Below are 12500 nucleotides of genomic sequence, written 5' to 3' on the forward strand. Positions count from 1 at the left end.
ATTTACCAACACACACACACGCACACACACACACACACACACACACACACACACACACACACACACACACACACACACACACACACACACACACACACACACACACACACACACACACACACACACACACACACACACACACACACACACACACACACACACACACACACACTAGACCCTGCGAGATACAAAGGCAAGACAGCACGAGCATAGCTCCCCTTCCCGTAAGATACAACTTGGATAATACACACACACACACACACACACACACACACACACACACACACACACACACACACACACACATATATATATATATATATATATATATATATATATATATATATATATATATATATAATGCTCTAACAGCAAGTGTGCTGTGAAAGTAGATAAACGAAAATTGAAAAATATTTCGTCGTGGAAATTGGACTGAGACAAGGTCGTACGTTATCACCAATACTCTTCAACGTAGTTTTGGACAAAAACCTTCAAAAACTACCTCAAGAGATGAACGAAGGATCACAAATGGGTAACGATAAATACTACCCTATGCGGATGATGTGGTCACCTTAGCAGAAAATGACGAAGATTTAGAGGGAATTACTGCCCCTTTTACTGAAACTTGTAAAAGAGTTGGCTTAAAGAGAGCAAAGAGAGCAATACAGAATTGATGTTCTTGTTTAGAAGGAACAAGATTGTTGGAGAAATGACAGTCAGAACGTTGCAGGTGGATATTGTGCAATATTTCAAATATCTTGGATCAACACTGACAATCGAAAATGTAATGGAGAAAGAATTAACGGAGAGAATTGGTGATGGTAACAGATGTGCATATGCTTTATCATCAGTATATACTGAACAGCGTAGCGTATCTCGTAGAACCAAACTACGCACAAACAATGTTATAAGACCAACAGCACCATATGGATGCGAAACATGGAGAACTTACAAGGAAGAGTACGCGGAAATTAAAATTGTTTGAGAACGGAATACTCCGTAAAATCCTTGGATCTGTGTACGATGAAGAGGAAGAGAATTGAAGAAGACATAGTATCGAACTACGGCAGTTGTCAGGCCAGAGGAAAATACACAATATGTAGTAAAGTCAAGGACATTGTGCCAAGAATGGAAGAGTTGATGGGGTCAGACCGCTTGGAAGACCCCAATGGAGATGGACGGACAACGTCAAGAGGGATGTTGAGGAACAGGCACCCCAAGTCGTCGTTGATTGGCAAGAAGCTGCGCAGGACCGGGGAGTGTGGAAAGGCTCAATAAAGGGGGTGATGGTACAGTAGGCCTGTTCCTAACGGAGTAAATATATATATATATATATATATATATATATATATATATATATATATATATATATATATATAATTTCTGCATGTATGCCTTCTCGAGTTCCTCGACGATGATAGCTTAGAATTAAAGTGAATTGTGGTTGATATATGTAAATCTGTTCACTGGGATCCATTCAGCGTTGTACAAATATGTATATATATATATATATATATATATATATATAATATATTTGTATATATATATGTATATATTTGTATATATATATAAATATATGTATATATATATATATATAATATATATATATATATATATATGCATATATATACATGCATATATGGTTCTCCCTTTTGGCAATCTTTTAAATTTTGCAAATCCCATTACTGTAACACACAGACCCCCATTACACGTCATCCCTTATTGTCTCCAAGGATAGAAGCCCCGGTTATCGTCGACGACACACTAAACACACTCCAGCCATCACCACAAGCCCGCCACCACCACCGCCAGCCACCACAGCCGCCAGCCACCACAGCCGCCAGCCACCACAGCCGCCTGCTCAGTCCCGCCAGGCATCACCAATGCTAATGAGCGAGACGCAGCGGCTATTTGAGATGAATTCCAATCAAAAGTGTCAACACAGACCCGTCAAAGGGGAAGAGGAGGAGGAAGAGGAGGGGAGGAGGAGGAGGAGGAAGAGGAAGAAGGGGAGGAGGAGGAGGAGGAAGGGGAGGAGGATGAGAAGAAAGAGGAGGGGAGGAGAAAGAAGAAGAGAGAAGGAGGGGAAGGAAGAGGAGGGGAGGAGGGAAGAAGGAGAAGGAAGAGGAGGTGCAAATCAAGGGGGAGGAGGAGGAGAAGGAAGAGGAGTAGGAAGAGGAAGTGGAGACGGAAGAGGAGGGTGGGAGGAGGAGGAGAAGGAAGAGGAGGAGAGGCAGAAGCAGGGGTAGGAGGAAGATAAATAGGAGGAGAAAGAGGAAGAGGAGGAGTAGGAGGAGTTGCAGGAAGATGAAGAAGAGGAGAAGGAGTAGTAGCAGGAGGAGGAGGAGGAGGAAGAGAGAAGAGAGGAGTAAGAACAGCAATAAAGAGAAAATAAGGGAATAGGCAGAAAGGAACAGGAGGAAGAAGAAGAGGAGGAGGAGGAGGAGGAGGAGGAGGAGGAGGAGGAGGAAATGGAAGAGGAGGAGTAGGATGATGATGATGATGAAGGGAATGGGCACTGATTGGTTGATGGGTGAAGTATGTAAATACTAATTGATGAGGAAGTGATAAGAGGGAGGGAGGGAGGGAGTAGGGGAAAGATTGTAAACATTGATTAGGCAATGAGTGGTTGTACGAGGATGGAAGGATTGTGTGTATAAAGAAGAGTGATTAGGGAAATGAGTGGTTGGATTGGAAAGACTTTGATTGGTTGATGAGGGAATAGGCTGATTCGTACAAATGTTTTTGTGTGTTTTATCGAAATAAAACCATTCAGGGTTTGACCTCAGACTCCTCTGAAACGAATAAATGAAAAAAAAATAGATAAAAAATGAAAGATTAGAATGACAAAGAATTTACACCAGGAGACGCCTATCTGTGACAGAAAAAACTCACGTTATTCCTCTGAATGTAAAGTGCATATATATATATATGTATATATATATATATATATATATATATATATATATATATATATATATATATATATATATATATATAGTAATAAGAACGCAGGTACGTCTGTTCACTTATGCAAAGTAGATCACTTGGAAAAAAGAAACTAACGAAGCAGAGAGCTTTCGTATATTACATCTTCAGTGCAAAAAGTACACACACACACACACACATACACACACACACACACACACACACACACACACACACACACATACACACATACATATATATATATATATATATATATATATATATATATATATATATATATATATATATATACATGAGTGGAGAGTGATGAACTGTGTCTTGCTGCATTGCCTCTGACCCAGGGCAGTGGGCGTAATACAGGTATGATTCACGAGGAGCTAAGATGAGAGGGGGGAAAGGGTGGTGGAGGGGAGTGGAGTGGAGTGGGTGGAAGTGGAGTGAGTGGAAGTGGAGTGGGTGACTTCGACTTGGCTACCTCCCTAATGAGGGGGGAAAAGTCGTTGGTATATATATAAAGATAGAATATATATATATATATGAGAGACTATTATATATATATAATATGGTTTGTTGTCGTGGTCTTCGTTTCACCGTCGCTTCTATCCATGTGGAATCGCCATGGTATGATTCCAAAAAAAAGTTGTCAAAAGTTGACGACGCCGAAAGACTTGTGTGTATGTGTGCGTGTGTGTGTGTGTGTGTGTGTGTACGTGTGTGTGCGTGTGTGTACCTATGTGCACGGATAACAAGACACCATGAAAGGAACGCAAATTAAGATTTAATTGCCGTCTGGGACGAGCGTGGGGGGGGGGGCGTTTGGCTTCATACGTGTGGTGGAGGCTTCGTTATGTGGGGGCTGGGAGAGGAGGCTGGCGGCTTGGAGAGGGGCTGGGGGGCTGGGAGGGCTGTCTGTCGGACGGTGGAGATAAAAATGTGAATTGGGGTGGTGAAAGCTGAATTGATTGAGTATTTGATTGTGGAGGTATTTAGTGTAGAGTTATGTGACTTATAGCGAGTAATGGCTAGAGATGTGAATACACACATACATACACACACACACACACACACACACACACACACACACACACACACACACACGTGTATATATATTATATATATATACATATATATGTGTATATATGTATATATATATATATATATATTATATATGTATATATGTATATATATATATATATATACATATATAAAGTGATTTCTTCTGCATATATATATATATATATATATATATATATATATATATATATATAAACGACTATGAAAATAACAGAAAGAAGACCGAGCGCTTTCGTCTATTCAGACATTTTCAAGGTACAAGTACAGAAAAGAAACAAGCATATATATCCAGAGGGTAGGGTGGATCTCTCCCAGTGACCTTTGGGCTCATAGTCCCGAGTTCGGGTTACAATTTTGTTAATAAAGAAATAATCCAATTTGTACAATCCATGAGTTAGATTTCAGTTATTTACAAATGTACCCTTGATCAGACTGAACTCTGATTACAAAGGATTACAAAGGCGGAGCATGCCGACAGGAGACCTTTTGATCCATATCTAGGTCGGATGCAAAAAAAAAAAAAAAAAAAAATCATATTAGTAATACAATAATAAATAAAAACTATAATAATGTAAATAACAAATAAAATACATAAATAAATGCATAGGTATAGTTAAAATGATAAACAAACAGGTAAATAGTAAATAATAAATTAACATATAACTAATAATAAATTAAAATCAAGACAGACAAATGATAACAAAACAAAAACAAATATTTCTATTCAAATGTGAATTAATTTTAAACAATTACTTTAGCTTCACTCCAATTAATATAATGGCTGAAATCCCCAAGATGAACAAATAACGTATTGGACGTTTGTCCACTTCTAACGCTATACTTATGTTGTTTTAATCTAACATTTAATTCCTTTCCAGTCTGACCAATATAGCATTTGTTGCAATCTTTACATGGAATTTTATATACACAACCTTCCTTATTTTCAGGTGAATTTTTAATTAAAAGACTTTTGACTGTGTTGGAGTTTCTAAAAATAACTTGGATGTTGAAATTCTTAAGAATATGCGGTAATTTAATGAAATTATCATGGTAAGGAAGAACGAGAAGATTTTTAGAATTAAATTTGTCTATAACTTTATCATCAAAATAAGACTTCCTAGCCATTTTTAAGAATTTCCAATGAGATATTTGGGATACTTCAATTTTGAAGCTATGTCACTTATTCTTGAGAATTCATCATCCAAAAACTCCGGACTACAAATACGATAAGCTCGAAGGCACATTGACGATAACACATATGCCTTTGTCCTGCAATGATGACAAGAGTACAAAATGAAAATACGAAAGAAAATTGGTGGGTTTCCTATAAACATCAAATTTGAAAGACCTTTCATTTTCTGTGCATCAAAACGTCAAGGAAAGGTAATTGGTTATTATTTTGTTCAATTTCCATAGTAAAATTGACAGAAGGGACTTGGTTGTTAAGCTTAATTCATTTTGTTATTATATACACAGTCTATAGTAAACTATAAGAAAACATTACTATGTCCTTTCTCATTACTAACCCCCCCTTTCCATTTAGGCCTCCATGATTTCCTCCCTTTAGCCCCCCAGTCCCCCTTAAACCCCCCACCTCCCCCCACCCCCATCATTAAAGTAAGGAACTTAAAACAGCCTAATACTCTTCCCCCCTTCCCCCCATTCTCTCCTTTCTTTACCTCCCCATTTCTCCCTAACTTTTGCTGCTCCCTTTCAATCATCTCCCCTTTGATCCCCCCACATCCTTACCCTACCCTACATACGTTTTATCCTCCCCCCCCATCTTCTTCCCGGATCTCCCCCCCCCCATCTTCCCCCCTAAACAGACACATAAGTGGACAGCGTCAATTTTCCTTAACATAAACTTTCGTGATGCTTCTGAGGTTTCTTTTCGTAGGTCTGCCTGAGCACCTTCTGGTTCTTTGATTTATTTTCTATAGGTTTGTCTAAGCCGCATGTGTATGTGTATATGTATTAATACACACACACACACACACACACACACACACACACACACACACACACACACACACATATATATATATATATATACTATATATATATATATATATATATTTTATATATATATATATATATATATATATATATATATATATATATATATATACACTTCACTGTAGGTGAAGTCATAAAGCTCCTTTCAAAGGAACTTAAGTCCATATTATGACATATGAAAAATACATTTAAGAAAATAATGCACAATGAGCCATCACTTTCAATGAAGTATGTATAAGAGAAAATATCCTGCCCATATATACCATTAAAAAAAAAAAAAAAAAAAAAAAGAGATATATATATATATATAGATTATATAATTGTGTGTGTATATGTGTGTGTGAATATAATATACTACACACATATATATATTATATAATTGTGCGTGTATATATGTGTTTGTATATAATATGTATATATATATATATATATATATATATACACACACACACACACACACACACACACACACACACACACACACACACACACACACACATAGTGCTTCTCGATACCTTTTCGTAGATATGTCTAGCATCTCGATACGAATTCTTTTCGTACCTTTGCTTGAGCCATAGACTCTGGTTTCACCATTTTCCTTCGTGGGTTTGTCAGAGCCATACACTCTGGCTTCTCAATATCATTTCGTAGAATAGTCTGGTATTGATATTTGTATTTTTTTTATCGTAGTTTTTCCTGAGCTTCAGCCCATCACTCTTCTTCCCTCCCTTCACTCTTCTCTCCCCTCCCCTCCCCTCCCTCTCCTTCCAAAACCCTCTTCTCTCCTCCCCTCATCTCCCCAACCCTACCGTCTCCTCCCAGGCCCTCCTCTTCCCCTCCCTTCCCCTTCCTTCCTCTCCCTTCCCTTTCCCTCCCCTTCCCTCCCCTTCCCTCCCCTTCCCTCCTCTCCTCTCCCCTCCTCTCCTCTCCCCTCCTCTCCCCCTCCCCTCCCCTTCCCTCCCCTCCTCTCCCCTCCTCTCCCCTCCCCTCCCCTCCCCTTCGCTCCCTTTCCTCTCCTCTTACATCCCTCAGTTTCTCCTGTCTCCCCTCTTTTTCCCCTCCCCTTCTCTCCTTCCCTCGATCTTCCCTCTCCCCTCCCTTCCTTCCCCTCACTTACCTTCCCCTCTCCTCCCAATCCCTTCCTTCCCCTCTCCTCCTCTCTCTTCCTTTTTCCCCTCCACTTCCCTCCCCTCTCCTTTCCCTCTTCTTCTCTCTTCTCCCTTTTCCCCTCCCCTTCCCTCTCCCCTTCCTTCCCCTCTCCTCCTCTCTCTTCCCCTTTCCCCTCCCCTTCCCTTCCCTGTCACATCTCTCCCTTTCTCCTGTCTCCCCTCCCTTTCCCCTCCCCCTTCCCCCTCCACCTCCCCCTTCCCCCTCCACCTCCTCGCCTCTCCCCTCTCCCTCACTTCCCCCGCTATCCCCTCTCCTCTCTCTTCTGTCTCCCTTTCCCCTCTCCTCCCTTCTCCCCTCCCCACCTCTTCCCTCTCCCCTCTCCTCATCCTTCGTTCCTCTTTCATATCTCCCTTTCTTCTGTCTCCCTTCCCCTCTCCCCACTTCCGTCTTCTTTTCTCTCCCCTCTTCCCTCCTCTCCCCTCCCCCTCTCTCCCCTCCTCCTCACCCTATTCTTTCATATCCCTCCCTTACTTCTGTCTCCCTTCCCCCTCCCCTTTCCCCTCTCCCTCTCCCCTTTCCCATCTTCTCCCCTCTTCCTCTCCCCTCTTTCCTCCTCTCCCTCTCCCCTTTTCCCTCCTCTTCCCTCTCCCCTTTTCCCTCCTCTTCCCTCCTCTCCCTCTCCCCTCCTCTCCCTTCCCCCTCTTCCCTTCTCTCCCTCTCCCATCTTCCCTCCTCTCCCCTCCCCCTCTTCCCTCCTCTTCCCTCCTCTCCCCTCCCCCCCTCCTCCGTGTCCTTCTTCATTTCCCCTCCCATTGTCCGGGCGACGTCATATTTTGTCCATAAGAGGAGAGAGAGACTAAGAACCTCCCCACGCTCTCCCCCCTTCTCCCCCTCGTCTCCCTCTCTTCCCCTCCTCCCCTCCTTCTACCCCCTTCTTCTCATCCTCCCCTCCTATCCCTCTTCTCCCCATCCTTCCCTCCTACCCTCCCCTTCACCCACCTCCTCTCCTACCCTCCCCTCCTCCCTTCCACTTCTCCCCCTCCCCTTCTCCCCCTCCTCCTCCACCCCTTCTCCCCCTCCTCCCCTCCTACACCTCTTCTCCTCCCTCCTCCTATCCTACTCACTTCTCTCCTCCCCTTCTCCCCTCCTTCTACCCTCCCCCTCTCCCCCTCCTATCCCCCCCTTCTCCCCCCGCCAGTACTGGCCGCGCCCGGAATGCGTCAAGACATCTCCGGTGGTGGTACAGACCGCGAAGTCATCTTCGTCTTGTCTTCGCTTCAGAACCGCTTTGTCATGCTCCTTGATGACTTCGCCTTGTCAAGACACCTTCCTTTTGTCCGCTTCGAAGACATCTTCGTTTTATTTGTGATTCTCCGAGACATCTTCGCGTAATACGCCAAGATATCTTCGTCTTACAATGTGCCAAGACATCTTCGCAATGTACGCGGATCGAAGCGTGCTGGACTTACATTCGCTTTGTTGTGGGTTCGAGTCCCGCACGCCTCTCCGATTCCCAGAAATGACTGTTAGTTCCCTGCCCCCCTACCGTCCCCACAGTACTTAGGGCAAAGGTGGCGGCTTCGGCCGCAGATACTCAGCGCCTCCTGGCGTACGTCCCTCACCCTCTTCAAGACATAATTTGTTTTCGATAAAAATTAATTACTCGTATATTCGTTCTTGCTGCCGCTAGGCGATTTTATTCATCTCCGTGGTACACGTAAGGTGGCGGCACACTTAGCATTTTTCGCTAGCATGCTACTTGCTTTTGCTACTTGGTTTGAGTAGCAACTATTTCGGTTACTGTATTCTAGACAATGTGTCTAACATTCGTATTCTAGGTTTAACTACTCTTAGTTCGTCATTCAGTTTCTCGATCTATGACGTCATCAGGAGTAATTTGACAAATTTGGAATTTTGTAATAAACTAAAGATCGTCACCGAAGTTGTTTCTACTCAAACGAAGTAGCAAAAGCGAGTAGCATGCTAGCGAGAAATGCAGAGTGTGCCGTCACCTTTACACACACACACAGAATCTACTGTCGGAGTGAAAAAACTTAGGAGAACGCTGACCTCTATATTTCGGCTGCTAACTGCAGCCCTCTTCAGGAAAGTAGAATATAGGCGAAGTGATTGGGGAAATATATATTCCTCTCTCACCAGGGGTCGAGGGTGGGGGTGGGGGTATACAAAGAACTCGAACAGCCTACGTGACAGGTCAGTTGACCTGGATCAGGGTCAAGGGGTCATGCGTGAGGTCAGGAGCAAGGAAATTGTTGACAAGGAAACTCGACGCTAAACGTGTCTGTGACTTTAACAAAGTGGGAGGGAGTGGAGGGAGGGAGTTTTAACCTAACCACTTCCCTGCCGGATGGTACTTCACCATTTACTCAGATTGCCGTCAGGGGATTTTAATCATGTCCGTGGCGGGGCCCCCCCTACTTTAGAGTTTTAAGGACTTTGGACCCTCAGGATGGGGTCTGTCCAAAACAAGGATCCTTCCCCCCTTTGCCCCCCATGGTGGTTGGAAGGGGGTCCAAGATTTTGACGACATGGGGGTGGATATAGATTTACTTTGTAGGGTAAAATGTATAACTTTGGGGGGAGGGCAAGGAGAGAAAGAAAAAGGGATAGTATGAATTCGTGTCCTTTATTGGTTTCTTGGAACTGAACCGATTTAACATGTGGCCCGAAGCCATATATATATATATATATATATATATATATATATATATATATATATATATATATATTAATATATATACACACACACACACATATGCGCCGGCTTCGCCATGGGCGCTTGTCCTGCGGTGCTGCTCGCTTCGCGAGCGGGCACCTCGCGACCTGCCCTTTGCTCGCGGCCAATCAATCGTCTCCGTTGCCTTGACGTCACCACTCTCGGCTAATCAGTTGTCTACGTTGCCGTGACGTCACCACGTATCGGTAGTCAGTACTGTACAGCCAATCACCCCTACGGAAGTGTCCTCCAAACACCGCCACCGCTGAGGTCATTTCAGAATAATTTTGAAAGAGTTATATTTTTATTTGTATATATATAGTATATATATATATATATATATAGTGTGGGAAAGCCCTGTGGGGCGTATGATTATCCCAAATTGCATTGGGTTGGGTCAATATCGGGTCACGCAGCCACACTGACCAGGCAGGTGTGTGCATCAGGTCGCAGCGCGTCCTTTCTGATGCGTGCCACGTGGTCAATACAATGCGCCTCCCAAAGAGCGTGCCACGTGGTAGCTACAAAGGTTAGATTGTAGTGGAGGTAAATATATCATGATTGAAGATATTGTATTAATTTTGTAATATGCTGTATCTGGCCTGACATATTGTATGAACATGAGTGAAATGCATGATCTCCTTTTACTTGATCAAATGTTATTTCTTTATTTTGCCCCTTATTTCTTTATTGATTTATTCATTTATGTATATTGGTTAATCCTTGATATAGTTTTTTCTTGTTTTTCTGTGTATTTATGTTTATATGTGCATTTTATATAGGTCTGTGTTCTGTTTCAGTCTGTATTCCATTTCAACGAGTCTTTATTCAGACGAGCTATCCGACAAGTTGTGTGTCATTTTGACAAATGGATTAATAAACTCTGTCACTGGAACTTCCAGTCTCGTCGCTGGAACGACCTGGTCGTGTTCTAGGTCGTTCCATATTGTATGGTCATGCGTGGCGTAATGGTATCGTCCTTGCTTTGTAAATAAGCAGTCGTTCATGCAAGGGTTCGAGTCTCAGCTGCGGAGCTTATTAATTCATTTGTTATGATGACACACAACTTGTATGTATGTATGTATGTATGTGTATATTTATGTGAGTGTGTATGTATGTGTGTGTTATGGGGGAAATGACTTAATGGACCAAATCAAGGAAAGGATAGAAATGCTGATCTAGAAGATTAATGAAATAGATTGACGTTAATTAGAGTAAAATAAATAAAGTCTTCCACAAGGTTGAAATATTAGACTAGATTGATCTACCGCTTCCGTTTCCAGAATCTAGATTAACAGAATCAACGCTGATTGGTCATTGGCAAACAGAATCAGCGCTGATTGGTCAGTGGTACACTAGGCCACGCCCCTCTCCTGTAACAAAGGAGCTGATTGGCTGGGAAGCGTTGTTCGTGTAAAGATGTATTCTGAAGCGGATTTCATCTCGACTTTGTTTGATTAATGTTAAAATGTTCTAATTCTCTCTTTTGAAGTGCTAATTAACTGGAAATCTTTACGTTTTGATGTTACAGATGTTTAACCTTACATCAAAGAATATTTTATTTTATTTTATTTTATTTTGTTTTTCGCCTTTTTTGAAAGGTGTAAAGTCTGCTTTGGAATCATGAACATTTTTAGTTTGAACAAATTTGAAACTAAATATTTTATTCTGAAACGATAAGCTCCTTTTTATAGAAGGCGAATCGTTTGTTGTAGAAATGATACGATACAATTCGCTCAATTTCGTTATATTTCGTTCAAGGCAGCTGTGCATGTAAACTCCGCCCATTTCTTGTCTCTCAGGCGTACCAACCCTACCAAGGGTGTTACGGAGTTGAATAAAATCGCCTGTCGATGGACACGGTTAAAGGAAAAGGATTACACTGTATAGAAGGGATTGACAGAAATAATCTTTAACCTTCTCGCTAATGAGAAGTAACCACGGCAATAAACGAAACATTGAAAAAAAAAAATATATATATATATATATATATATATATATATATATTTATATACATATATATATATATATATATGTATATATATATGTATATATATGTATCTATATACATATATATATATATATATTCCCCGGAATGAAAAAGGTTAATGAAGGATTTTTTTTTCTTGTTTATATACACGAGCCCCGGGCTGTGCCCGTCCCGGCTTCTTCAGGGGTGTTTGGCTTTGCCTTTAAGCGGCCTCCGGCGGCTGGATCCTCATCATTCAATTACTCATTCTGTTCAACCATCTTCCACAATTCTTCCCTGTTGTAGCCTCTTTCCCTCATTCTTTATCACAGTAAACGATTCGTGACATCATGTCGCCTTTTCTTCTGATTGGCTGGTCTTTTGTCGTGACGTCTTGTCGCCTCTTCTTCTGATTGGGTGATCCTCACTCGTGACGTCATGTCGCCTCTTCTGATTGGCTGGTCTTCAGTCGTGACGTCATGTCGCCTCTTCTTTTGATTGGCTGGTCCTCGGTCGTGACGTCATGTTGCCTCTTCTGATTGGCTAGTCTTCAGTCGTAACGATATGTCTCTTCTGATTGGCTGCTCTTCAGTCGTGACGTCATGCAACAAATTCATATTTCGATTATATCTTCAAAATATTATT

Source organism: Oratosquilla oratoria, chromosome 26 (assembly GCF_046742065.1).
Source record: "Oratosquilla oratoria isolate Oo_2021 chromosome 26, ASM4674206v1, whole genome shotgun sequence".
NCBI classification, from domain to species: Eukaryota; Metazoa; Arthropoda; class Malacostraca; order Stomatopoda; family Squillidae; genus Oratosquilla; species Oratosquilla oratoria.